This window comes from Sus scrofa, chromosome X (assembly GCF_000003025.6).
Source record: "Sus scrofa isolate TJ Tabasco breed Duroc chromosome X, Sscrofa11.1, whole genome shotgun sequence".
Classification (NCBI taxonomy): domain Eukaryota; kingdom Metazoa; phylum Chordata; class Mammalia; order Artiodactyla; family Suidae; genus Sus; species Sus scrofa.
In genome coordinates this window covers 110,664,198-110,688,090 of record NC_010461.5, presented here as the reverse complement: position 1 = coordinate 110,688,090, position 23,893 = coordinate 110,664,198, and the positions used below count along the sequence as shown (strand labels likewise).

Below are 23,893 nucleotides of genomic sequence, written 5' to 3'. Positions count from 1 at the left end.
AATGTTAGGGGGAAAAACAGGTGTTAAGCCCTGGGATGCAGAGGGAAACCGCTTTTGCAGAATTCTAAGTCAGGAGAGGTCAGGTTAGGCATGGGTTTATTTTGGGGAACTGAAATGAAAGCTCGCTCTCAATGAACAGGTCTGGAGCTCACTATACTAGGTAATCCAGTGTCCCAGACTGTTAGGAAACAGGTGTTTTCTGTTTGTTTGTGGGTTTTCTTAACAGACCTTTCTATTTATAGCAGTTCTGGGTTCATAGCAAAGCTGAGCTAATGGTACAGAGAGTTCTCGTCTAGCCCGTCCTCACCCCCAACACACGCATAGCCTCCCTCACCATCCGCCCCCCACAGAAAGGCATTGGTTATGACGGCCGAACCTACACTGACCCAGAATTATCAACCAAAGGCCATAGTTTGTGGCAGGATTCACTCGTGCTGTATATTCTATGGGCTCCGACAGATGTGTAAAGCCACGCATCCACCTTTAGAGTATCATATGGAATAGCTTCAGGACGCCCCTGAAGTCCTCTGTCAGAGTTTTCCCTTTTAACTTAGACATCTGATTACGGGAAACGTTCACCATGCACAGAAGCAGAGAGAGCAGTATACTGAAACCCTCCCACGGACCCGTCACCTGCTCTCAGAAATCGCCACCCACGGCCAATCTCAATGAGGCCTTCTGCAAAGGCTGTAAGAACATAGCTCCAGGCAGACCGCTATTACTGTTGTGGCCAAAGGGTTTCTTCTCAGTAGGTCTTAAGCGAGTGGCTTCCTCAGCGGGCCCGTGTATTACGCATGCATTGCGTTAGGCACTTGGCACATGCTGTCTAGACCCTTGCTGCTCCTAGTGTGGTCCGTGCACCAGGAGCATGGCCATCACCTAGAGCTTGCCGGCAATGAAGACTCGCCAGCCCCACCTGAGACCTACTGAACTGGAGTCAGCAGCTTAGCAAGATCCCCAGGTGCTTTGTATGTGGCTTAACAGAAGCACGCAGGAGTTCCTGTTGTGGCACAGTGGGTTAAGAACCTGACTGGAGCAGCTCTGGTCACTGTAGAAGTGCGGGTTTGATCCCTGGCCTGGCACCCTAGGTTAAGGATCCAGCATGGCCGAGGCTGGGGTGTAGGTCACAGCTGTGGCTCAGATTCAGTCCCTAGCCCAGGAACTTCCATATGCTGTGGGTACAGCCATGAGAGAAAAGGAAAAAAAAAAAAAAAAAAAAACACCGACTCCCCAGTCCACGGCAGACACTTAAAACAGCCTCCCAACAATCCTGCAACAACACCTCAAGGCAGATATTATCCTGCCCAATTTACAGATGAGATAACTGAAGCTCAGAGATATTGGCTTTTTCAAGGTCTCCACAACGAGACTTAGATCTGTCTGGCTTCAGACTTTACGATTTTACCTCTTGCAGCACGCTGCCTCCCAGCTAGGGGGTTCGCTTTTGGGTCAAGTCAGGGAAAAGGAGAAAGGCGATACAGTGTGTGTTTACACAACACAGGAACAACCCGTCACCCTGGCAGACGACGGCAACAAAAGCAACAACAAGGACCGAAAACCAAACTGTTGGTTATCATGCAAGCCATCGCTCGCTCCACTGAAAGACCTTCTCACTTTCAACCAGTTATAATGGTATCACGTAGACAGCTGAATATTTCAGTGGTCAGAGAGAATAAAATCTCACTGGAGCAATTATCAAAGTTAGTGTCCCTTGGATTTCCTGTTGTGACGCAGCAGAAACGAATCCGACCAGGAACCATGAGGTTGTGGGTTCGAACCCTGGCCTCACTCAGTGGGTTAAGGATCCGGCATTGCCGTGAGCTGTGGTGTATGTAGGTCACAGACGCAGCTCGGATCCCAAGTTGCTGTGGCTGTGGTGTAGGCCGGTGGCTACAGCTCCGATTAGACCCCTAGCCTGGGAACCTCCACATGCCGTGAGGTGTGGCCCTAGAAAAGGCAAAAACATAAAGAATAAAAAAAGACAAAGTGAGTGTCCCTTGACAGTACCTGGTAACCCAAATACGAACCAAACTGCCAACCACAAGCTCTCCCAGAATCAACAGAAGATGTGCTATAGATTCAACTGACTGGTAAGTACATTTTAAAAAATCCTTCAGGAGTTCTCGTCGTGGCGCAGTGGTTAACGAATCTGACTAGGAACCATGAGGTTGTGGGTTCGGTCCCTGCCCTTGCTCAGTGGGTTAACGATCCGGCGTTGCCGTGAGCTGTGGTGTAGGTCGCAGACGCGGCTCGGATCCCGCATTGCTGTGGCTCTGGCGTAGGCCGGTGGCTACAGCTCTGATTGGACCCCTGGCCTGGGAACCTCCATATGCCGCGGGAGTGGCCCAAGAAATAGCAACAACAACAACAACAAAAAAGACAAAAAGACAAAAAAAAAAAAATCCTTCAGACCCACTGGACATCATACAGACAGGAAAGACAGGTAGTTGACTGTCATTTTCACTTTCCAACCAGCTGGGCGGCTTAGCTTACAGCTCTGCTTACACCGAGAAGGGAGCCTTAAACGCAGAGCACTGCTGGGCAATGCAATCAGCCGCTTTGTTTTCTGGGCAGCCTTTACAGGAAAAGGTCGAGAAAAACATACATCTGAGAGCACCCCCCACGTTGAGCAGAAACTGATTAGATCTCAGGAACATCTCCCCTCTGATCCTGAGAGAAGAGCAGGCCGTTTCCTTCTCCCTCTGCTGCCTAATGACTCAGGGGATCAGCATGGTGACTTGCTTTTGCAAAGAGCTGATCTGATGATTAATTGGCCTCTAATAGGAACCTGATGATGTTCTCAGTTCAAAGCCCCAGGGATCTAGTTCAGGGCAATCTGTCCTGGCTAAAAAAAAAAAAAAAAAGACCAGGTGAAGAGGCGTGCGAACTGGCCTGGTGAGAGGGCGCCGCAGGGGTTATGACTGCCTTTCTGCTTTACAACCAAATGACCCGAACGCAACCTGCTCTTCTGAAGCAGTATTCCTACCGAAAACCAGCAAACCCACGGGCTCAACAACGCTAATTGTCTTTGTGCATGAAATCAAATTCCTGGTGTATCTTCTCTGCCTTATAAACACCTACTTGCATTACTTTATCCCACATTCTTCTTAAAAAAAATCTCACATTCTAATGGATTTCCTAATACTTTATGGCCAACTTTGCCCTCATGCTAAAACATATAATGAACAATAATACTAAGAACTGAGTTGAAATAGGTTCCCCCACAAAAACCACCAAAGGTAAAACAGGTAAGACTTACAAAAGTAATTTTAAGCCTGTTTTTCTGGAGTTCTCTTGTGGTGCAGTAGGTTAAGGATCCGGTGTGGTCACTGCTGTGCTTTGGGTCACTGCTGCGGTGCGGGTTCCATCCTTGGCCTGGGAGTTTCCACATGCCGCAGGCATGGCCAGAAAAAAAAAGCAAATATTTTTCTAAACATTAAAGAACATTTTAAAATCGTATTTTGGGGTTCCCGTCGTGGCTCAGTGGTTAACAAATCCTACTGGGAACCATGAGGTTGCAGGTTCGATCCCTGGCCTTGCTCAGTGGGTTCAGGATCCTGTGTTGCTGTGAGCTGTGGTGTAGGTCGTGGAGGTGGCTTGGATCCCACCTTGCTGTGGCTCTGGCATAGGCCGGTGGCTACAGCTCCGATTGGACCCCTAGCCTGGGAACCTCCATATGCCGCGGATGCGGCTGTAGAAAAGGCAAAAAGACAAAAGAAATAGTATTTTAATACTATTTGAATGTTTTGATCACTATATTTTCCCTCTGAAAGCTTCCCAAAGATGTTTCTGCTTATTGACAGGACCACCTCCGTGAGGTCAGGAGGGCAGTTACGATTCACCCCTCTTTTGCAGCTGAGGAGGCTGAGGCTCCACCAGTTGAAGTTCACGGCCCTCCCTAAGCAGGCCTCCCGGCGAGGAAGGCGCAGGGCCAAGATCAGCGTCCCGACCATGAGCCAGTCCTGTCTTCTTTCCACTCACCACAGGGTGAAGAAAACGTGAGCACAAGAGTAGCCCCCACATTACCCCCTAAAAAAACGAAGGCCGCTGAGAACACAGCAGGATTATTCAATTCGCCGGAAATAGCTTTTTACTTTGGAAATTAGACCCACGGGTTATTGGGTGAGGGGGGACACTGCGACATGAGTACCGAAGGCCTTCGGGCTATAAGCTGCATGTGCACCCGGAGGAATGGCACTGGAGGTGGGCACATAGCTAGCTATGTTCTCTCCTTTCCTCGCTGCTCATAGGCTCTCCACCTAAGGGGATGTGAGGAATGTTCTAGAAGGCAGGGGCCCCTACTCAGAAAGTAGGGAGCTGGTGCACTGCTGCCTCAACATCGAGAGAAGAGTGCATTGACTAGACTGCAGCGTCTTCAGGGCCAAAGTCAGGTCCCCGCCCCAACTCTGCCTCTAGGTCTGGCAATGGGGGGGACCATTAGTTTGGAGTCTTTTATTCTAAAGGACACGTCCTAATGGGGCTGAGTCTGAATCTGGGTATGTGCTGCTGTCCAGCTGAGGAGAGCACAGCGCTCTGTGTGAAGTGAAGAGCAAGTTAAGTTTGTGAAGAGATTTCACAACAGGTCAGGGGAAAGGCAGAGGGGGAACTGAATTAATCCCAGCTATGGAGCTCCCATTGCCTCACTTTTGCTCGTAGCATGACTTTGACTTGTTATTTTCTGATGTTCTTACAACGGGCTGTAGAGTGCTCTGTAAAGCTCTCTTGCCCACAAGGGAGTCCTGGGGAGCGGGGCTCCAGGTCAGGTTATCTCAGAACGACCCTTCTAGCTATCACGTGGATAACATAGTCAGCCCAATAAATAAATTCCACACATTAACCACATACATTTGAAAGGCCCCGATTGCTGGGAGCCAGACTAATCTCTAGTTAAGGAAGGGATTTCTGGAATTTTCTGTGAGCCTTCCAGGCTTCTCACATCTCATCTCTGTCGTTACGTAAAAGGAATGGAAAAAGGAGATGTCTGTTTGGAACAGGACAGTGTGTGATGGGAAAAACAGCAGGCGAGAGGGCATTTTGTAATATTTAATCTAAAGGTGAGGGTTTTGCTAGTTACTGAACTACTTTAGGGCAAGAAGCAATGTCCTTGCTCTGAATATTTATATCAAGTACCGCAGCACTTCTAAAATGCTGGAGAAGCTTCCCGTCTGCATGTTACGGGACTAACTGGACGTTAGGAAGAGATGTCACTGATGGAATTTGGGCGAGCGATGGGAGATGGGGCTGGAGAAGGGACTCCTTCAAGTCTGAGATTCTGTGAAAACTAGAGGTGCCGATCCTTTTTCTTAAGGAAACAGCACTTTCTAAAAGTAGAAAATTACAGAGATGGAGAACGAACCATCACCAGAGGCGGAGGGATGCTGGAGGGGGACAGGCGGGTGGGACTAGAAGGAGGTACACCAGGGAAGTCTTTGTGTGACGGAACAGTTTTGTGTCTTGAATGCGGTGGTGGTTCCGCAGATGAATAGGGGTCATAAAGTGGCACAGACCTATACACGCGCCCTGTGCCTGTGCCAATTTTCTGGCCTTTATATGGTACTGTAATTATGTGCCATGTACTCACTGGGGGAGACTGGGTGAAGGGCAACTTCCTATGAGTCTCTAATTATTTCCAAATAAAAAGTTAAAAACCATCAAGCACAATCCTGCGTTTAAGTGCCCTACAAAAGCCTTCATTTATCCAATTTTTCTTTCAAAGAACCCCGCCCCCACACGCCGTCACTCCTTGACTCTCGCGGATTAGATCTATAGACTTAGGCACAAACTTTGCCTTTTCCATCGTCATTTCCTCATTGGCGAAAAAAATGTCAGAGAATGCAAGTGTCGCTTCTAAAAGTTTAATCTACAGGTGGGACGATTCCGATGGAGCTATTCAATTGGTAATACCTTGAGCAGGCTGAGAGGTTCTAGATCTGACTAAGCCAGCTCTTCTCCCTGTCATGAAAAAAAAGCAGAAACACGTTAAATTCCTGTCATGCCTTCCCTGTGAACAAAAGCATGAGTAGGCGAGATGCAGAGGACAGGTCAGGAGGGTGCGGGGTCTCGGTAAAGCGAGAGGCTCCTCTCAGCTCAGGGGAGCTGCGCGCCTGGCCTGGAGAAGCGTGGAGAAACCGCCCCAGGAGGATGAGCCCTTGGAAAGATAAACAGTTCAACTAGCCTCAGACAGGGAGCCCTTGGAGGGGAAGGGAGAAATGCGACCTGGCCTCCCCTCGCCACCTCCCCAGTGCACCAGCAGAGGAGACAGGCAGAGCCCGAGCCCTTCCGTGGGAACAGGTGTAAGGGGTTTGGGGTGGGAGTTTCCCAACACACCCTCCTTCCCAGAGGCCCCATCTTGGCCTCTGTGGATTCCATGGGCGTCTCACTGAAACTTGTTCAATACATCTTATCTGGCCCGGAGCACAGGGGTCTAAGTTGTCTATTTTCCTCTTATTTTAGTCGTAGCGACCTGGGTTCAGATCCTAGTTCCACTGCTTATCAGTTGTGTGATCTTGAGCAAGCTGTCTTAACCCCTCTGCCCCTCAGTTTGCCCATCAGGTCAGTGGGGATCATACCTGCCTTACAGGGTTTGTAAAATGTCTGGCACCCAACAGGTGCTTAGCAAATGTCTGCCTTCTCCTTGCCCTGCACATTGTTTCTGGCGTGAGTGCCACGGTATTTACTAGACTGGAAGCTCCTTGAGAGAGCTTCTTTCTTGTTCTTTCTCCCCGTGTACCCAGCACAGGGTTGAGCACACAGCATGCTGTTAACGAGTCTCTATTGGCTAGGCTAAGTGGTGCCTTCCCGGCTGCCTCAGTGATACCGATGGAGATGCAGAAACGGGCACATGGGAATATCAACATTCCATTTGTTTTGTTTGGTTTTGGTTTTCTCCACTTGCTTTTTTTAAAATTATTTTTTTAACTGAGGTATAGTTGATTTATAGAATTTAATGTTCCAGGTGTATTGACATCCCATTTCAAAGATATGAAACCAACGTGCTGAATTCTCTACTTCTTTGACATGCTGTGATGGTAAAACTCTCCATGTGCTAAGTCCCGCCTTTAGTGCAAATATAATTTTTTGTCTTTTAGGGCCACACCCATCGCCTATGGAGGTTCCCAGGCTAGGGGTCGAATTGGAGCTGCAGCTGCCAGCCTACACCACAGCCACAGCAATGGAGGATCCCTGACCCCACTGAGCGAGGCCAGGGATCGAACCCGCGTCCTCAGGGATCCTAGTTGGGTTTGTTAACCACTGAGCCATGATGTGAACTCTCGCAAATATAATTTTAGATAAATATTATGTAGCTCAAGTAAACTTAAAGTCAGTGGCTTAAGTATCTTGACAAAAATGGCTTTTTGATCAGTTTATTAGGTACAAAGTATGAAAAAATCAATTACAGACTGATATGCTTTTACCACAGAATTGAGAAGGTCATCAAACACAGCAAAAGAATCTGCGAAGGACCCAGTGACATGTGTACTCCAGTCACTGTCTTGGGACCACACCTGAGTCTGCAATGTTCTGCGAGGTACAGTGGAAAGAGTAATGGATCAGGAAGCTAGGATCAGAGCTCTTGGCCCAGAATTGGTCATGCCCTTGCTCATCCGGCCCATGAAGATTTGCTAAGTGCCTACTGCGGGGCTAGAAGGTTCTGTGCTTCACAGGCATGACTCTGGCCTGCGTGGCATTTACTAGCAGTAACTGTGTGATCTGTGGGAAGGTACTTTACCTCTCTGGCTTTTGTGCTTGCCATCTGTCAAATGGTGACAAATCTATTTACCTCCTAATTATGTGAATTCTCTGAAGGAACGCAGGGGCCAGAGCCTTGCAGACTGTGACTGTTCTCTCTTGTCCTCCCCTATGTAATGGTTCCATGAATAGCTTGTGATCACTTGAAAATTGTGTCTGAAGTCTGTTTCAAAGGGGCCGAGCAGGTTCTGCCCATCTCCGTTTGCTTTTCTCGCAAGTTGGCAAACCAACCAAGACGAGAGCCAGGAGGAGGGACAGAGAGCTGTCCCACTGGGCCGAGGCATTAGAGGGAACAGCACTCCACTCTGTGTTCTCAGATGGACCGGATTTCAGACACGGGTCCTGTTATGGGCTGATGTGTGTCCCCACCCCAAATTCTCTGCTGAAGTCCTAGCCCTGCATAGCTGTGACTGTGGCCTGATTTGGAAATAGGGTCTTTGCAGATATAATCAGATTAAGATAAGGTCATTAGGGTGGGTCCGAGTCCAATGTGACTGGTGTCCTTATAAGAAGAGGGAAATTTAGACACAGACACAGACACAAAGAGAATGCCATGTAGGGACACACACACACACACACACACACACACACACACACACGAGACAGTGCGCACAAGCACCTCCCTCTGCCCTCCATGCGACCACACTGCCTGTCCTTTTCTGTATGTAAACCCACATGAAAACGCTGCCTTGATCCCAGCGCCTAAGAATGTGGGTCTCCAGGATGGCAGAGGAGCTTGTGCGCAACAGGGAATTTCATTCTGTGGCTTTCCTTTTTTTTTTTCCTTTTTTGGCCCCCCGTGGCATGTGGAGCTCCTAGGTCAAGGATCAGATCCGAGCTGCCATTGCAACCTAAGCTGCCGCTGCAGCAACGTGGGATCTTTAACCCCACTGTGCAGGGCCGGGGAGTGAACCTGTGTCTCACAGTTCCCAAGACACCACTGATCCCATTGTGCCACAGTGGGAACTCCATTCTGTGTTTTTCAAACCCGTCAAAATGGAAGGCAAACATAGCCCTGTGACCTCCTCTGCCCTCGAGTTCGAAAGAAAGTAGTAAGAGCAGGCAGGGGTGGGACATACCAGGCAAGGGGCCTCAAACAGCTGCTGCTGTTGGCCATCAGCATGGGGACCAGCTTGGGAAAGCCACGCAGTCTACTCTGGGCCCTGCCAAAGGCCAGCGGGGCCTGCAGGAGAACCAACCCCATCTAAGGGTTCCAGGCACTGCAAAGTATCACGGTGCTTTAGAGCCGAGCTGCCCACCAGAGGCTTCTGTCCTAGCAAAGGAAGCGTCCCTTCTGTGAGACAAGTGAGTGATTCATTTGATCAATACACATGTATTATTCTGCAAATTTCTCTTTGGCAACCACCAGAGTAACAACTGATTTAGGGACAAGCTGCCCACGAATCCCAGAACCAGTGCGTGGACGGTTTATGAGGAACACGGTGTCCACGAAGCCTCGAAGGGCTGCCCTGTGCTTTCGTTACTCAGCACAAAAGGAAGAAGAGTGAACACACTGTCTGTTGTAAGGTACACCATTATCTGATAGGCTATAAAGAAAAAAATTAAAAATTTAAAAATTAAAAAAAAGAAAAATGGTTTTCCTCACAGTGGAAAACCATCTGAGCCAAGTAATCTAGTTAACATCCCCCAAATCATCATGTGCCTTTTTATGTTTTACTCCTGCCCCAAATGCAGAACCTCTCATTGTGACACTCACCAGGAAACCCCAATTGAGGGACATTTCTACAAAACAACCAGCCCGAGTTCTTCCAAAATGTTGATGTCACGAAAGACAAAGAAAGGTTGAGGGCTGTTCCAGACTTAAGGAGATTTAAGAGAATTAAGAGACGTGACAACAAAACACAATGTGTGATCCTAGGACTAGAGAGAAGGGGCCATGAAGGACATTCTTGGGACAATTAACAAAATCAGAATATGACCCGTAGCTTACAGAACTGTCTACTGTATCAATGTTACATTTCTTGAATGTGCCAACCTTACTGTGTCTATATGACAGAACCTTCTTGGGAAACACATACTGAAGTTAAGTATTAGGGGTGATGGGACATGATGTCTGCAACTTACTCTCAAGTGTTTCAGAAAAAAAAAAGGGTGTGTGTGTGTGTGTGTGTGTGTGTGTGTGTGTGTGTGTGTGTGTGTAGGGAGAGAGAGAATGGTAAATGTAACAAGATGTTAACAACAGATACATCTTCATCAAGGGTATGTGAAATTTCTTTTTACTATTTTTTTGCATACAATTTTCTGTAAGTCTAAAGTATTTCAACTTCAAATTTTAAAAAATATATGATTTTGAGCATTTAATCTTGGGACTGATGCTATGTGCTGGGTGTGAGATAGCCAAGGGACAACAGACAGAAGGAAGCTCACAGCCTGGGGCAGGGGAGGACAGAAAAAGAGGCCAGCATGATAAAGGATGCTGTGACAGCACAGAGGAGGTATGCTAAAGCCAGGCTTCCTAGGGTGAGGGCATTGGAGGAGGCTCTTTACAGAGGAGGGAAAGGGGAAGCTTAAGGCTGGGGAAACTGAGTTGGGGGTGCCAATGGGACATGCAAGCAGAGCTGACCAAGAGATGGTGGATTGTAGAGAAGATGTGCCTGGGACTGTAGGCAGCAAGAGGAAGCCACCTGCCTCCTGGGGACAGACAACAAGGTGCGGATTAGCAAGTGCCAGGGGCCAGGCCAAAATCACCACAGCTGCAGAGGTGACAGAGGAAGGGCAGCCTAAGCAAAACCACTTGAGGCTGAAAGGTTGAACACAAGTGTGCTTAGGATGAACTTTGTGGTGCTATATACTGAATGTCTGAGAGACACCCGCCCCGAGATGGATAAACATAAGTAGCCTTGGGTAAGGGCCGGCCCCAGATTAGTTACGATTGCTAAAAATAGACTGCAAGGCAGGAAGAGGACAGCGAGTGATCAGGAGAAACTAAAGAAGTGATTTTTCAGGAACAGGAGGAGCTTTACCAGCAATAAGGATAAGGTAGTACCCAATTAACACACAACAGGATGGGGAGAGATTGTTGTTAATAGGAAAAATCCCCAGAACAGCACCGGGATCCATAATAAAGGGAACTCAGCAAGGCAGGGCTGCTGTTTCAGAAGTCAATGCGGGAATGGGAATTTCCACTCGATTACAAGACAGAAGAGCCAGGATGAGAAAGTACATGAACGGTGGGAGCCTGGTGGGAGCTCATTTTTTGCCTTTCTTTGAAAACTTTTATATTATGGAAAATTTATAAAACTAATGAGAACAGTCAAAATGTGGTAATTTTTGACCTACAAAAATGGCATGTCACGTTTCAAATGAAAATGAACCCCCATATACCCATCACTCAGCTTCAGCAACTATTGACACATAGTCAACTTCGTTTCATCCAAATCCCCACCCATTACCCTGGCAAACCGAATGATGTGAAGCAAATCTCTCATGGAAGTTCTTGTTGTGCTTAAAAAAATGATTTAATATATATATATATGAAAGATTCAAACTACATATACACATACATATTATATAGACACACGTTATATATATTGTTACATATTATGCTTTTACTTAGTACTTAATTTTCTCAGTAAACTATTCCTGTGGCTCAAAATTCAGAAGATACATCAGGTTGAACACCTTTAATATACACAATTTTAATTTTGTCATCACACTTCCATAAGGCAAAAAAAAAAAAAAAAAAAAGCACAAAACAGAAGGACAAGTACCAAGTTGCCTTCCCAAACCCTGGCACCTGGCCAACAGCTTTCCCTCCTCAGAGGCGGCCAACATTAATGGTCTCTCTATGTATCCTTCCAGACATAGAGAGACACGTTTTATGCACATGCTAGCAAAGAGACTGCCAGCCATGCCTGCTGATCTGTACCTTGCTTCTTCCAATTCACAAAATCTTTTAAGAGATCATTCCGTCTCAACACATAAAGAGCTTCCTCCTTTTCCCCAGCTCCCCAGCATTCCACGGCAGGACCCTAATTTATTTACCGAATCGAATCACTATTGATGGCCTTTGAGGTGGTTTCCAGTCTGCTGCTGTTACAGACTGTGTTGCAGACGCACCTCCGGCATTCAGCTTGCACCCAAGCAAGTGAAGTCTATCTACCTGTAAGAGAAACGCCTCGGAGCCGAACTGCTGGATGAAAAGGACCGTGGGCGTGTAGGTTTGAGAGATGTTGCCAAGCTGCCCTCCATCGGGGAGGCGTCAGTTTCCTGCTGTCCTTGTCCTTTCCCACGCACGGTTTTCCTGCTCCTCCTGCCCACGTACTCTAAGCGCCCCGGAGCGGAGGAGGGTCTCAACACATCAAACTCAGAGACACTCCTCTGACCTCAGCCTCCCCTGGGTCTCTCTCTGCCCCTCTGCCCCCACAGCCCCCAGCCTGTCCCTCCTTTCCTGTCCTTTCCCAGAGGTCACTTGCAGCCTGCCGGCTGGCCTGCCTCCACACAAGCAGGCCCTGTGCGCAGCTATCTTAGCCATGCCAGCCTTGACCCCTAGGCTCGCCCTCCCCATGACCTTCTGGAGCACCTGCTCTGCCAGTCCTCAGCCCCGTGAACACCCCCCATCCATCCTCTCCATCCCCCACTCCCGGCCTGCTAACGACTGCCGGTGAAGGTCATGGGGTTGGCCCCGCTGCAAAGCAGCCAGCCAGCCTCCGTGGGGCCCCCAGGGCGACGGGACCCGGCAGTCCTTTTCCAAGTCGGTATCACACTGCTCTCAGGCATTGTTCCCAACCCTCCCCTCTCCTCAGATCCCCTCGCCTGCCCTCACCCTGGGCCCTCAGGGGTTTCACCAGGCAGGGACTGCCTCGAACCTGCGCTCTTCACTTCGCATCTCCGCCTCGGCCTGCTCGCCCCCCAGCCCTCGGCCTCAAGAGATCGAGGGCCTTCCTCCTCGAGGCCGCCTCTGCCACCGGTCCCTGGACCCTAGGTTCTCTCGCCTTCTCGTGCCCTCGGCCCCAGAGGCCTCCCTCTGGCCCTTTGGGCAGGCTCTCCCTCCCCGCTGGCTTTTCCCTCTCAGCCTCCAAACACTCCCCTCATATCCATGTTACTGTTTCACACCACCACCAAACCGAGAAACTTGAGCCATCTTTAAAATGACACATGCCTCCTGGCGTCACTTCTTCCTTCCAAGTCAGCTCCCAAATCTGACTGAAAACTTGGAAAAGAATGATAAGCAAAAAAGAAGAAAATAAAAACCACCATGTAACTGGTAATATTTTACTGTATTTCTTTCCCATCATTTTATATGCATATATATGTTCACATATCTATACGTATTTTTTTCCTTACAAAAATGGATCACAGTACACAACGCGTTGTCGTAATATATTTCAGACATCTTGGTTTTGCTATTTATCAGTGGTCTGATTCTGGTTAAGGAAATTAACGTCCCGGAGTCCATTTCTGCCTGTGTAAAATGAGGACTCTGACAGTAACCACCTTGCAGGGCAGTTATGAGGATGAAATGAGATAAAAATATATAAAAATACATATCACAGTGCCGGACACATGGCAAGCTGAATTCATGTTTGCTATCACGATCTTCCCACATCAATAAATACAGCTCTACAGAACAATTTAATGAGTTCTGTCAGTGCTGTGTCTAATAGGAGTGACTAAAGCATGGCAGTGACTCACCGACACGTTTGCATTCGGCACACAAACAGCATATCTTGGGATAAACTCCTTGAAGAACAACTGCCAGTTCAAAGGCTCTGCACATGTGTAATTCTGACAGATGTTGCCCAATTGCTCTTCGTCAAGGAGACACGACCACGATTTCTCTAACTTATCCCTTACGGACTGAGAGTGAGGCTCTTTTCAAACATTTCACTGATATTAAACCCAGACTGTGAAGGACATTCTTAGAACTAAATATTGGCCTAGATCTATGATTAGTTATTCAGGGCAAAGGAAAGAGTATGAGTAAATGCACAGAGATGGGGGAGCAAATGGTGTGAAACTGCTAGCGTCATGCACTGTTTTAGGCACTTGATGCACTCAGTGAACAAAAACAGAAGATTCCGGCCTCGGAGAAGCTTACATTCTAGCAAAGAGAGACAAACAACAAAAGGAATATGTAAACTGCAGAGGATGTTAGAAGGTGCTAAGAAAAAAGAAAAGGTAGAGCAGGCTAAAGGGGATCAGAGGTGCTGGATATGGATTTATTATATTATAGTAATAGAATAGTATATTATTACTAAATATTAATAGTTAATATTGCATGGTACAATATTAAATAGAATGGCCGCCCCATTACAGAGATTGAACACGTTGTAGAATGAGGAGTCACTGAGGTAGACACTCATGCATATTCATCACCATCTGTGCCATAGCCACATAGCACCTGATACCTGATACCTTATGATTTCTTTAAATCAATTTGCCTTTCCCTACTTAAATTTGCTTTATTTTGTTTTTGCTTTTTAGGGCCACACTTGAGGTATATGGAGGTTCCCAGGCCAGGGGTCGAGGCAGAGCTGCAGCTGCCAGCCTACACCACAGCCATAGCAACATCTGTGACATCTGCGACCTACACCACAGCTCACAGCAACGCTGGATCCTTAACCCACTGAGTGGAGCAGGGGATTGAACCCGCATCCTCATGGATACCAGTCAGGTCCATAACCCGCTAAGCCACAACAGCAACTCCTTAAATTTATTTTAAAGGAAGCTTTATAACATCAGCATAACTAGAAACCCAGTATTACAAGCCATGAAGGTCTAGGGGAAGGTACCAGATGACACCTAGGACTGGCCTCTTCTCTTCATTACAGACACTAGCTAGTAAATAAGAACAATAACAACTAGCAGTTTTAAAACTGCGTGCTTATTATTTTCCAGGTAGCTTAGCATTTTACATGCAGCAGATACTTTTATCTTCACAAGAATTCTACATGGTAGGCACCATTATTTTCCGCATTTGTTTGGGAGGAAATTTGGGCAGGTGATTAACCCTCTCAAGCCTCAGTTTCCTCCTAAATAAATGGGAACAATAATGACGATATAGATTTAACACCTACCCGTCTCAAACTTTTCCAAAAATTACATAGGAAGAAGTGCTTCCAAACTCATTCTATAAGGCCAGCATCACCCTGATTCTAAAATCAGATAAAGACACTGCAAAAAAAGAAAGTTATAGGCCACTATCACTAGTGAACATAGATGCAAAAATCCTCAACAAAATACTAGCAAACTGAATCCAACAATACACTAAAAGGATCCTTCACCATGATCGAGTGGGGTTTAATCCCAGGGATGCAAGGATGGTACAATGCCCATAGATCAATCAATGGGATACACCACATTCACAAACTGAAGAACAGAAATCATATTGATCTCAGTAGACGCAGAAAAAGCTTAGGACAATTCCACATCCAAGTGTGATAAAAATTCTCAACAAAGTGTGTATAGAGGGAACATATCAAAACATAGTAAAAGGCATATATGTCAAGCCCACAGCTAACATCACATCCAATGGTGAAAAGCTGAAAGCATTTTCTAAGATCAGGAACAAGACAAGGATGCCCACTCTTACCACTTTTATTCAACATAAAAATATCTTGGAAGTCCTAGCCACAGTAATCAGAAAAGAAAAAGAAAGAAAAGGAATCCAAATTGGAAAAGAAGTAAAACTACCATGGTTTGCAGATGACATGTACATGGAAAATCCTAAAGACGCCACCAGAAAACTACTAGAGCTCATCAATGAATTTTGCAGAAGTTTCAGGATTCACAACTAATATACTATAGTACTAGATATACTATAGTATATATAGAAATCTGTTGCATTGCTATGCACTAACAATGAATTATCAGAAAGAGAAATTAAGAAAACAATCCCATTTACGATTGCCAGGAATAAATCTAACCAAGGACGTGAAAGGCCTTCTTATAGCAGAAAACTGTAAGACACTGATAAAATAAAATGATGACAACACAAACAGATGGAAAGATATACCATGTTTGTGGACTGGAAGAATTAATATTATTAAAATGACCACACCCTCCAAGGGAATTTACAGATTCAATTCAATCCTCATCAAAATAGTAATGACATTTTTCATTGAACTGCAACAAATAATTCTAAAATTTCTATGTAAACACAAAAGACCCTAAATAGCCAAAAAAATCTTGAGAAAGAAGAAGAAAGCTATCATACTCCCTAGTTTCAAACTATAGAACAAACCTATAATAAAACAGTATGGTACTGGCACAAAAACAGACACATAGGTCAACCGGGCAGAAGAGAGAGCCCATAAATAAACCCACACATATATGGTCAATTAATCAATGCCAGAGGAGGTAAGAATATACAATGAGGGAAAAGACAGCTTCTTCAATAAATGGTGTTGGGAAAACTGAACAACGACATGCAAGAGAAGCAAACTGGACTGATTACGTTCTCACACTATACACAAAAATCAACTCAAAATGGATTAAAAGACTTAAACGTAAGACATGAAACCATAAAACCCTTAGAAGAAAACATAGGCAGTATGCTCTTGACATCAGTCTTAGTAACATTTTTTCAGATATGTCTCTTCAAGCAACGGAAACAAAAGCAAAAATAAACAAATGGGTCTACGTCAAACCAGAAATGTATGTACAGGGAAGGAAACTATCAACAAGTACATCAAAATATTATTATTTATTATCTTTAGGAGTTAAGATTGTTAGTAAATTTTTAATCTTCCAGTTCTTTGGATTTTCCCATCTGAGTATTGTTTTATAAAAATAAGCTTTTTTAAAAATAAAAAATTGCCCTCAAATGTGATATTATGTGGGTTCTATGTCACAAAGGAAAAAAAATATTGGATCTGCTTGGTGTAGACCATCTATGATGGGACAGACATCTCTAAAGGCAAGCACACTTATCCCTGCTTTTACAATGTAGGAAAGGAAACAAGAAGATTTAACTTTCTATCACCAGTTGATAGCCTGGTGAATGTGGTACCACATTTTCTAGTACATGAATGGCTTCCTTCTCCTGCTCAACATTTGACGAGTTGTAGACAAGACTGGGACAACTCTGGCACTTACGCGGGAGCTCCTAGTTGGTAAAAAAGTGAAATTAACGAAGCTTGTTGCTTGGTAATATGTGCTCTATTAGAGGCTTAGATCGTGGCTATGATGAAATAGACAAGTACATCTACTATTTTGTTCTGCTTTTTTCTCCTTTCTTCCTTGTCACCAAGATCCAAAGGCTGATATCATGCTTCATAGTTTTCAGGGTACCCACAACCCCTAGCCAACAGGACACTGGAGAATATCCATAAAGTCAGACCCTTCTGCCAATGAGTGAGGAGGGTTTGGGTGGCTGCATACACATTTAGTATGTCACTGGGACTTGAGCAAGCCATAGCTTCTCTTCAACTGACTATAATTTATCTACGATTTTATCTTGAAGTTAATTAAAAGAAGTGGGAAGTCATATGAAGCTATTCCTAAGAATCTTAGACTCCTCTGGAGAATGTCAGGTCAGTTTATTTTCTAAATCAAATAGGATTATCTTTTGAAGGAAGTCTTCCCTTTAGCTGTTCCTTTTAAACAGTAATGAATAATTGCACTTGGCCAGATATCAAAACTCAAGATATACAAAATAAAGTCCCTGAAAACAAGTCTAAGCTGATGAACATTTTAAATAAAATAAACATATTTCCTCACCCTCATTGATGGTGTTCTTATCTCAAGCAGCATTTAACACAACAAACCCTTTTGAAAAACAGGATTTCAAAGTCAAAACACTGTTTAAAGAAACTATATACATGAACCACATAAATGAACATGCATTGCTGGTGGGAATATAAAATGGTGCAATTACTTTGGGAAACAGATTGGCGATTTCTTGCAGAGTTAAACATGCACTCACCATATAATACATCAATCCTACTAGGTATTTACTCCAGAGAAATTAAAACATATGTCTACACAAAAGCTTGAACACAAATACTCGTAGCAGCTTTGTCTGTCATAACCCCCACTGGAAACAACCCAAATTCCATGAAAAGGTGAATAGATAAACAAATTGTACCTTATACATACAATGAATCACAACTCAGCAATAAAAAGTAATGAAGTACCGATCAAGAAGCCACATGAATGGATCTCAAGGACATTCTAAGCAAAGGCAACCAGACACAAGAGTATACACTGTGTGATTGTATACATATACAGGAAATTCTATAAAAAAGCAATCTAATCTACAGTGATAAAGAAAAGGAGATCAGTGGTAACCTGGAGCCGGTGGTAGGAGTGGAGGAAGACTATCTACAGAAGGGGTAATGGACATTTTCTGCGACAATGGAAATGGTCTTTATCTTGACTGCAAGCTTACAAGGGGTGAAATGTGTAGTAAGTATGTAAATGATATCTCAACAGAGTTGATTTTTAAAACAGCAAAAGTGAAAACTCTTCAAAAGTTGAAATTGTAGTTATTTCTGTTTTTCAATAGAAGTATTAAGTATCCTGTGCAAACTGTATACCAAGATGCTGTCTCTACAATTGGGAAACTACTCTCTTGAAAAAATTAAGTCCACAGGAACATGTGTGTAGTGGAAGGCATTGGGCCTGATGCTATTTGGAACTGGTATGCACAGTTTATCAGATTCTTCCAAACAATGCCTGCCACGTAGGAGAAATGGCAAAAGGAATAAAGGCAAAGCATTCATTAGGCTGGAAAGGAGACCAATATACAGTAAGTTGGCTGGAAGATCAGGGATCAGATCAATGACAAGAAATGAGATTCTACCTCACCATGAACCAGAGCCTGTCACTGTCATTCACTGTCATCTTGTGAGGTGCCCCCCCCCTTTTTTGTCTTTTTGCCATTTCTTGGGCCGCTCCCGCGACATACGGAGGTTCCCAGCCTAGGGGTTGAATCAGAGCTATAGCCACCAGCCTACGCCACAGTCACAGCAACGTGGGATCCGAGCCGCGTCTGTGACCGACATCACAGCTCACGGCAATGCCAGATCCTTAACCCACTGAGCAAGGCCAGGAATCGAACCCGCAACCTCTTGGTTCCTAGTTGGATTCGTTAACCACTGAGCCACGACAGGAACTCTACGAGGTGCCTCTTAATAGAGAGGCCAATCAATCTGGATGCAGATTGACCTTATCTAAAAACTGGTACCAAATGACTGGGACAAAGAGATTCTTCAGACTCCTTGGCCAGATTACAGGGAATCCCTTGCCTTCCCCATCACCGTGGAAGCTCTCTCATTCTCCTTTCAGTGTTCGGTAAAAAATTCTACTAAGGTTTCAATAAATGTAGGAGATTGGGGGAGGAACTGATCTGGAATATTTTAATTTAGAAAGTAAAAGATGGGGGAAGTAGATCATTGAGTATCTCTCATATATAATCTTAGGATACAATTCAGAGTATAGTCACACCACACTGGGAAGTATTTTGAACTAATAATATCACAGTTTTTTAGGAACTGATATTCAAATGTGAAAAAAAAAAGTGTGGAAGGTTGTGGCCACTTCTGAGTGACAAACTGGAGGCCAATGGCCAGGTTGGTAACAAGGCCTGGAAACCATCTCAGAGGGGAAACAAAAAAGATTAGAATGGGGACTTTGAGGAGGAAAGATCTGTCTGGACGTGGTAGCTGTTGCCAAATATCTGGAAGTGTCTATGGGAGAGGAGATGGCATTCTCTCCTCTTATTTTGCGGCATTCTCTACGACAAATTAGGACCAAAGGATGGAAGGTAGATTTTAGTTCAATATATGAGGGAATTTTTGAATGATTAAAACTTTCCAATAGCAGAAAGCCTCTTTGACTCTTCTCCAATAAGAATTCAAATACAAGTAAGTGAAGAATCCAGGTGCAGTAAGAGAGTCCTGATCCTCTCATCCCTTCCTTCACATAATTAATAACTGCATATGAGTTTCTAAAACATTTATTTTAACTTCTGTTACTTCTTGACTATACAAGTAACAGCTATTCCATGTGCAAAAAAAACCCTCAAAATACAGACAAGCAAAGAGAAAAGCAAGTGAAAACAAAACCATGCATCTTCCTATCTCCCAGAGATTTAAACATTCTGGCACATAGCCTAACAGACTTTTTGCTGCTATACAGCCCTATCAAATACATACATATACATTTTAAAAATACAAATGAGATCCCACTAATTGCACTTCTTTTTTACTTTACAATACAGTGTACACATTTTTTCCATGTCAAGTGATATATGACCACGTCATTATTCTTAATGGGTGTGGAGATTTCCATGGAATGAAATGTACTATAATTTAACCTAATGTTTCCCAAAGAGGATTCTACAAGACATCAATTCTACACGATGACCCTCAAAAAAGAGAACTTAGGTTAATAGTTTAAAAATGATCCATATCATATCCTCTTTCTTGAGCTTTCACAATGTTCAAGACATGAATTAACTGACTTGCCCAAACTTACTTTAACACAGACTCCCCGGGGCCTCCCCGATCTTTAATCCTTCAGGACACCTACTTGTTCATATTTTACAAAACACCCTGAGAAGTGCTGGCTTCACTGATCTTTTAGTGTTAGATACTAGGTTTTTTTGTTTTTTACATAAAACTTGCCATTTTGGGAGTTCCTGTCGTGGCGCAGTGGTTAACGAATCCGACTAGGAACCATGAAGTTGCGGGTTCGATCCCTGGCCTTGCTCTGTGGGTTAACGATCCGGCGTTGCCATGAGCTGTGGTGTGGGTCGCAGACACGGCTCAGATCCCTCGTTGCTGTGGCTCTGGCGTAGGCCGGTGGCTACAACTCCGATTCGACCCCTAGCCTGGGAACCTCCATGTGCCGCGGGAGCAGCCCAAGAAATAGCAAAAAGACAAAAACAAAAAAGCAAAACTTGCCATTTTAACCATTTTAAGTATATAATTCAGTGGCATTAATTATCTTCACATTGTTGTACAACCATTCCCACTATCTATTTCCAAAAATTTTTCCATCATCCCAAACAGATACTCAGTACCCATTAAGAATAACTCTCCATTCCCCCTCCCACCAGCCCCGGGTAACCTGTAGTCTACTTTTTGTCTCTAGGAATGTGTCTATTCTAAATAAGAGGAGGCATGCTATATATTTGTTCCTTTGTGTCCAGCTTATTTCACTTAGCGTCATGTTTTCAAGGTTCATCCATGTTGTAGCATGTGTCAGAATTTCATTCCTCTTTACAGCTGAGTAATACTCCATTGTTTGGATATACCACATTTTTATCCATGCATCTGGCGATGAACCCTTGACTTGTTTCTACCTTTTGGCTATTGTGAATAATGCTGCAAGGAACATTAGCATGCAAGTACCTGTCTGAATCCTTGTTTTCAAGGAGTGGAATTATTGGATCATAATATGGTAATTATGTTAGTATTTTGAGGAACTGTTAAAATGTTTTCTACAGTTGCTACATCATGTTATATTCCAACCAGCAATGTGCAAGGATCCTATTTCTCCACATCCTCACCAACACTTGCTATTATCGGTCTTTTTGATTACAGCCATCCTCGTGAATGAAGGGGTATCTTTTTGTGGTTTTATTTGTACTTCTCTAATAACTAATGATGTTGAACATCTTTTCATGTGCTTATTGGCCATTTGTGTATCTTTGTTGGAGAAATACCTATTCATAAAGTCCTCTGCTCATATTTTAATTGGGTTATCTTTTTGTTCCTGAGTTAGAGGAGTTCTTTATATATTCTGGATTAAACCCTTATCAAATATGACTTACAAATATTTCACTTATTCTGTAGGCTGTCTTTTCACTGTCTTGTTCATGTTCTTTGATGCACAAAAGTTCTTAATTTTTATAAAGTTCAATTCATCTATTTTCTTCTTTTGTTGCTCATGTGTTTGGTGCTATATCTAAGAATCCATTGCCAAATCCAAGGTCATAAAGATTTACCCCTGTTTTTTCCTAAGAATCTAATGGTTTTAACTCAATATTTAGGTTTAATTTAACACATTTCGAGTTAATTTTTGCATATGGTATAAGGTACAAATCCAACTTCCTTGTTTGCAGGTGGATGATACTCAGTTGCCCTAGCACCATTTGTTAAAAACGTTAGATTTTTCACAGTGACAAATAACACAACAGTAAACATTTGTTTCAACCTGTCCCATATTTGTCCCTAATAAAAATTCCTAGAGGAGTTGCTATGTCAAAAGATGTACGTGTTTTGAAGGCTTTAGATACATACTACCAAACTTCCTCCAGAAAGGACATTAGGAAGTGAATTTAAATACCGCTTTCCCCACACTCTCAACAGACTTGAATATTATAAAAACTTTAAAAGTCTCTGCCAATCAATGTGGCATGGTAAACACCATGGCCCTGCTGTATAGCACAGGGAACTATATTCCAATATCCTGTGATAAATCATAATGGAAAAAATATGAAAAAACACACATGTATAACTGAATCACTGCTGTACAGCAGAAATAAACACATTATAAATCAGCTATATTTCAATAAAATATATTTTAAAAAACAAATACGCATTTTGGGTGGTCAAAAAAATGTGGTGTGGGAACGTATTCCACATCAGATTTAAGGAAGTTTTAGCTGAACTTCTTTTTTTGTGTGTGTCGTTTTGCCATTTCTTGGGCTGCTCCTGCGGCATATGGAGGTTCCCAGGCTAGGGGTCAAATCGGAGCTGCAGCCGCCAGCCTACGCCAGAGCCACAGCAACGCGGGATCTGAGCCTCGGCTGCAACCTACACCACAGCTCACGGCAACATCAGATCCTTAACCCACTGAGCAAGGCCAGGGATCGAACCCGCAACCTCATGGTTCCTAGTCGGATTCGTTAACCACTGAGCCACAACGGGAGCTCCTAGCTGAACTTCTCTTGACAGCCCCAATACACTAGGCTTAGCACCTTCCTCTCCAATGACCTCACACGTATGAGAAGACTATCTGAGAGTTCCCGTCGTGGCGCAGTGGTTAACGAATCCGACTAGGAACCATGAGGTTGCGGGTTCGATCCCTGCCCTTGCTCAGTGGGTTAACGATCCGGCGTTGCCGTGAGCTGTGGTGTAGGTTGCAGACGCGGCTCGGATCCCGCGTTGCTGTAGCTCTGGCGTAGGCCGGTGGCTACAGCTCCGATTCGACCCCTAGCCTGGGAACCTCCATATGCCGCGGGAGCGGCCCAAGAAATAGCAACAACAACAACAACAAGACAAAAAAGACAAAAGACAAAAAAAAAAAAAAAAAAAAAAAAAAAAGAAGACTATCTGAGAATAAGACTTGATGTAAACCACAGCAGAGTTGAATATAAGTCTAGTTAACGAAGCCAACTAAACCCATCCTCTCAGAAGAGCTGGACTAGAAATGGAAAGTATAGTTAGGTTCCTCTGCTGGATAATGTAATTTTAAAATATTTCTTTCCTTAGCACAAAGTCACAGATCAGCTGTTTGTGACTTTCAAGTGTGTCCATGGAGAGTTACCATACGAGCACAAGAGTCATGCCAGGAAATCAACTAAACTGGTTAGAGGTTTTTCGTACAGCCATATAATAATTCTTAAGGAGAAAGAAAAGGCTGTTGTACCGGTAATCTGCTTTTTAGCACTAGCTGAACATTTTTTCAAATGTGTACTGGGATAGAATTTTTATAGTTGATGTAGCTTTTGGCCCTGTCTCCTTTGCTTCTCTGAAACAAATATACCCAGTATATCTCTACTTTGTCTTAAGGTGAGGTTACAATAGAAAGAGAATTTTACGGTAGTGCTTTGCCAGTAGGAACTTGTTATTAATATGGAAATCCTGAGAGGATAATTTATCCATACAAAACAAGAAACCAAAGGGAAATTAGCTTTCCATATTTCATCACAAAGCATGCATGATTCATAGAAGAGAGGAAACTATTGATGAGGCGGAACAAAATGAGTTGCTTGTTGCCAGAAAGAGTCAAAATATTAGGTACAAAGCTCTCTAATTTCCTAAATATTTTCTTAAAGCCTTCTGGAGTTTAATGTCATCATGACTTCGCTGTCGGGCTAACAAAGGTGAAGGCAGATGTTTTTACAGAATCAATAAAATTTTAAGAGGCAGAAGGGATCTTATAAATAGCCAGTCCAACTCTATTTTGCAGATTAGAAACATGAAGCTCAGAGAGGTGACGTGACCGG

At 44.1% G+C, this 23,893-nt stretch overlaps 1 protein-coding gene across 5 annotated transcripts in view; it reads right to left on the bottom strand.

Annotated features, from left to right (window-relative positions):
- The window catches only part of LOC100516891 (protein FAM122A-like), a 63,023-nt gene continuing 44,971 nt past the window's right edge, over nt 5,842–23,893 (bottom strand). For all 5 annotated transcript variants that reach the window (XR_002340747.1, XM_013983825.2, XM_021080338.1 and 2 more), the window contains one exon: nt 5,842–5,952. The gene's annotated coding sequence lies outside the window, so the exon portion shown is untranslated. The remainder of the gene's footprint in view (nt 5,953–23,893) is intronic.